Source organism: Sinocyclocheilus grahami, unplaced genomic scaffold (assembly GCF_001515645.1).
Source record: "Sinocyclocheilus grahami isolate Dianchi unplaced genomic scaffold, SAMN03320097.WGS_v1.1 scaffold2062.1, whole genome shotgun sequence".
NCBI classification, from domain to species: domain Eukaryota; kingdom Metazoa; phylum Chordata; class Actinopteri; order Cypriniformes; family Cyprinidae; genus Sinocyclocheilus; species Sinocyclocheilus grahami.
This window is the reverse complement of record NW_015507241.1, coordinates 18,613-24,111: the sequence shown is the minus strand read 5'-3', so window position 1 is coordinate 24,111 and position 5,499 is coordinate 18,613. Positions and strand designations below refer to the sequence as shown.

The window sequence follows — 5,499 nt, the reverse complement described above, 5'->3', positions numbered from 1 at the left end:
TTTGGTAAATGTGCACCAGCAGTAGCCTACTTAACAACCCGTTATCCAACAGCAGCACTAATTTAATTCTGTCCCAGACCAGACCCGTTTGACATAATAAAGACCGTGAGTCGTGACCCGAACTGCACATTAAATCCATTACATCATTTATTTTCTCATGTAACACAAGCAATCAAACCAACATTAGGCATTCTAAGTTGGTGCTTTGAAGAAAAACAGTCACGCAGCGCAATGTGATAATTAACAGAAAAAAATATGAGAACACGCATCCTTTCTGTAAACAACACAAAACTTTAGCATAGCATCTTGTGATCATTCTGCCAGGCTTTCGGAGAAAAGTGCATAGGCTAAATCACATCATACACACGCTTTTAATTCTTCATAAATGAAAATAATATATTCAAATATGAGCCTTTACTGTTAGCACTCAGCAGTAAACTACTCAGCATTTGTGTGTACACACTGGGGGGAAAGATCTACGAATGATGAGTAAAACATTTACAACTGATGAGTAGTTTACACTTAAGATTAGGGGATGCAGAAAGCTTTGTAAATGATTTATTAATGCGTTTACACAACAGGTTTTGAATACTTTATAGTGTGTACTGCAGTGTAAGGGCTGACTGGTGAGGGTTAGACAGATGTCTTCTCTGACACACAAAGTATATATAACGCTGTAAGATAATAGTACAATGTTGACATTTCAATGATTTATAAGTGATTAATAAAATATTCACTAGTTTACTAAGGATCTGTTTGATTATAAACATTTACTAAGGATCTGTTTGATTATTTCATGATATGCTATTTTTTAAGATAATTTATGACAGATTGGTAAATCGTTAGCATATTTCTTAATAATTTGTGAACGTATAGTTATGTTTTGTAAATGATAAGTTCATCATTAACTAATCACTTATAAATGCCTTACAACAGAACGTTATTATAAAGTGTTACCCAGACTATTAACTACGATTATTCCTTTTAATTATACTAATGTCTAATTAAAGCTTCTACAGATGCATAAAACTGACTCATGTAGCCTTAATCAAGACACTTAATCCAAATCACATCAGTGTAAATATCCAAAAGGCACAAGTTTGTTTGGAAGAAGCATTAGATATGTACTTTACGAGAACACATTATTTATTAGAAGTAAATTTATAATAAAACATGCTGCTTCTACTGGATGATTAAACGCACTGAAATAAAATCTCGGGATTATATCTGTTTTAGTTACTGTTAAGTTACAGTACTGTAACTGTACTATACTGTACTGTAACCACTCTTTAATCCAGACTGAATTCACTTCCATGTGTACACACTTTGTCTAGCCTATGATCACTCTCCTGTCAAGTCCTATATCTCCTCCTAGTGTTCATTCTTTGTAATAACCATAGACACAACATCTCCCAAGATGTAAGGCCTTTTTTCTCTAGCTTAATCTTACAATTAAAATGTATATTCTGAGAAATTAAAAAACATAAATAAAAAAGTACAATAATTTGAACATTACTTTTTACTTGAAGAACTTCCTTAACATATTATTGCTTGAGCACAAAACAACCAAGCTTATGTTAATTATAACATGCAACAGAGCCAACGCATAGGCAACGTATAGCTATATGTTTACGTCTTGAAACTTTGAGCCATGACGGAGGCCTGCGCGTTCTTGATGGATGTCCCTCGACCCGCTGAGAGTTCTCCATTTTATTACAGGCAGAGCTTTCCTCTGCAAGAACACGTGCAAGATCATGCATCTGAACAGCATGTGCCAATTGCGAAGAATGCCATTTCCTACCATCCTCTAGTAAGTAGGTACTTGGACCAACTTGTTCCTCAACGGGGTTGGAAAATTTGCAATGTGCCTACAGCACATGAAAGGGCTTTCCCACCGTTCCCCTTTTTTCAGGATAATTGTTTGTGTGCTACATTTAGTATCGGTGTAGCTCTTCATCTGTGCTTGCTTAAAGACAACTTGCTTACGAACAGTCATTGGCTGGAGTGTGCTGGCAAGGAGGATGAAATGCAACGTTCAGTTTTGTTCTCATCTTCCACCCATGGAGCAGTTCAAGGGGTGGCATGTGGAGTAGAATGGTACGAGGAGACCTGAGTCTGGATCACTTTATCCATTCCAGGGTACCAGTACAGTTCACGTAAGCACGGCTTTGTCCGCATGATTCCTTGCTGACTCTCATGCGCGAGCACTATTACAGTGTGTCACAATGTCACTGGAACTACTAAGCGGGTGTCTCTAAATATCACATTGTCCTTGACACTCAGTTCATTCCTTATGCGATAGTAGGGCTGCAGGTCAGTATGCACAGCTTTTATGGAAACCGGCCATCCTTTAGCGATTTGATTGCGCACAGAGGTCAGTTCAGGACACAAGGCTGCAGCCATTTCAAACTCGCTTGGTGAGATCGCAGTCAAGGAGGTAGACAATAGAGCAAATAGCTCTTGTTCATCATCTGGGTTGGAAGCAGAGGTAAGAGGAAAGGGTAACCCTTCCAGGCAGTTGGCAGCATGATTTGATGAGCCAGCATGATACACCATGTTATAAGTGAAGCACAGAAGGTGAGCTGACCACCGAACAAAATGCTTCCCGGCCCCTTCCATAGGCGAGCATAAGTAACCAGTCGTTGGTTGGTGGGCTGAACACAAACCGCGTGCTTCACAAAACACAACACACGTGGACAGAAGAGCGCACGGCCGAGCGAACTCGAGACCGCACGCTCCCACAACAGACAGAACATGGAGCGCGAGTGTCCGGACCCTGACACGAAACCGAAACTCAAGGCATGAGTGCCGGGATCTGAACGCCACGCTCCAACATGAAACAGTACACGCAGACGAGAGCGCACGGCTCGAGCACACTCGAAGCCGCACGCTCACATGAAAACAATGACATGACATGACATGACATGTCAGGGCTCTGTCACAAAACTATGAATTACACTAGACCGAAGTGACAGAACCCTGACAGGTGGCTGCAGGTGTGTACTCTCAAAATTCTCCTTATACAGAACTTACACAGTAAGTTCACAGTATTCACAGTCTGTTCCACAGTTGCAAAGAATTTGCTGTTTGGATGCCCCCAGCATACTGAATTTAATTTATCGTGCTGGATTCTTGGATTAACAGTAAGGTATACTCAGGTAAATCAACATCTCTAACAGTGTGTGTTGGAGTCGAACGACACACGGGTGCAAAGTGTCCTTTCTTTTTACAGTTTACACACTGCTCTTGTTGGTGGGCACTCTCTTGCATTAGTCAAGTGTCCACTAGAACCACCGCGGAAATATGAGTGCGCATACACAGCAGGTGCATGAGGTTTTGGAGTAATCTTTAGAGTGGACGTATTATTTATTTATTATTATATATATTTTTTGCTGTTCTCGATTTTTACGTTCTACTATGACATTTATGGCAGGTGTGCAATGTGTGCTCAGAGCAGTGATAGCAGAGACTATTGTATCTCCAGTCTCTGGTAAAGTATAAAAAACCCTTTGCCCTTCAGTTCCTAAACAATGAAGCAGTAAGGCTCTTTTCCTCTCCTCTGACCCAGCATCACGTGCAGCTCCCACGACGTTCCACATTGTGAATGGAATGCTGGGCTCACCTGGGCATGGCAGAAATAAGTCTGGGAATGGAGCATTCCACGTAGCCATTGTTGTGTAATATAGATTCAAACCACTTCTTCGCTAATTTTTTGTACTGTTACTTGACTTTTCAAAACAGAAAAGATATGATGGCACATGAATTCCTTGGATTAACCACTCTTTAACCCAGACTGAATTCACTTCCATGTGTACACACTTTTTCTATCCTATGATCACTCTCCTGTCAAGTCATATATCTCCTCCTAGTGTTCCTTCTTTGTAATAACCATATATGTAGACAACAACAATATCATCAGACAGCTTTAATTTTTCCTCTCTCATATATAAAGTTGTTTTGGTAATCAGAGAGTTCAAGCTGAAGGATTAAAATAACAGCATTCTATCAGGTATGTACAGTTGATTTAATGTTGGTCTTATTCTGTGTTGCAGGTTCAGGCAGGATGAAAGGCATTATTCCCAAGAGCAAAGCAAAAGGTACTGACATCTGTGCAACAGACTATTACAAATATATAATCCGCTCTGATCTCGGGTGCTACATGCAGACAAGTGATATCAATAAAGGTTCAGATATCTCTATTTTCAGTCTGCACCCTACTTGCCAAAATGGAGACCATTACCTTGGTGATTGGGGTAGCAAGTTTTACATCATCAAGGGCAAGTTCTACTGCAGAGTCACTGACCTGATGACAGACAGCGGTGCTGTAGTTTACAGCCTTCATCCCAACTGCCAGGGTGGAGACCACTACTTTTCAGACAGTGGCCATTTTTACATCATCTTCCAAGAAAAGGGCACTTTCCGAATGACAACAAACATGAATCAAGACACGAATGCTCAAGAACACACCCTGCCTCCCAACTGGAAAAATAATCTGTATTACTGGGCCGTACAAGACCACTTCAACTTCCTCAAGCCGGTCTCAGATTGGGGAGTTGAGTTCTGCTGTGCTTTCAGCTTCCAAGACAATTGTGCTGATGTCTATTCTGTTCATCCCGATGTTCTTAACTTCCTTCCTGGTGGGCTGTCAGTAACTAAAGGCCCAACATTTGGCATTTGGGAGAATATTAAAACTATAAAACTGACAGCAATACACAGTTCACATGGGAAAAGAAAATCACAAAAAAGGTTGGATACAATAAGGAGAAGATGACCCAGATCACACACAATTGGAAGATAGCCGCATCAGTCTCGATTGAATCTGGAGAGCTTGCCAAGTTAATTGCAAAGTTGCAGCTCTCATTTTCTGCAGAATATGGAGGTTCACATGTCAACACTGAAAACGAAAGCTGGAATGAAACAACTGAAGTGGGAGAACTACTCAAATTTGAGCTGAAGCCAAACGAGCGTGTATATCTGTGGCAGTACAAACTGTGTCTTGGTGAAGAACCGGTGCTGTTCTGCCGTGATTTAACAATTGACGATGAGCCAAACCCTCCAACTGAAGTCCCACTGCCACCCGCACAACCATGAATATCAACATATCAGGATCACTGAACTCCAAGGATAACCAAGTGCTTTTCAGTTAAATACATTAAATATAAAGTCAAGTAATTATTTAGATATCTGCATGCATTTCATAAAATGAGTCTGGAATTGTTTAATATAGCAAATAATTTTTTTCAGTTACAGATGATGTAACTACAAATTACAACACTATTCATTATAGCATCATTTAAACGTATGATTATATTTATAATTGAAGTTAATAAACTTAAGATATTGCTTATTATGAAAAGAAAGAATCCAAGTTTAAACCTCATGAAATTTCTACCTAAAATCTCTCACACACAACTGAACTTCAAGTCTTTCAATATGGTGGCTAAATTGTGTTTTTTTGGAAACTTTTACTTAGTCTGGTAATGCTTAATGGATCATTAG

General features: G+C 39.8%; 1 pseudogene; it reads left to right on the top strand.

The window, feature by feature from the left end:
- The first annotated feature begins 4,063 nt into the window (after positions 1-4,063).
- On the top strand, positions 4,064-5,137 carry LOC107573892 (uncharacterized; annotated as a pseudogene).
- The last annotated feature ends 362 nt before the right edge of the window (positions 5,138-5,499 follow it).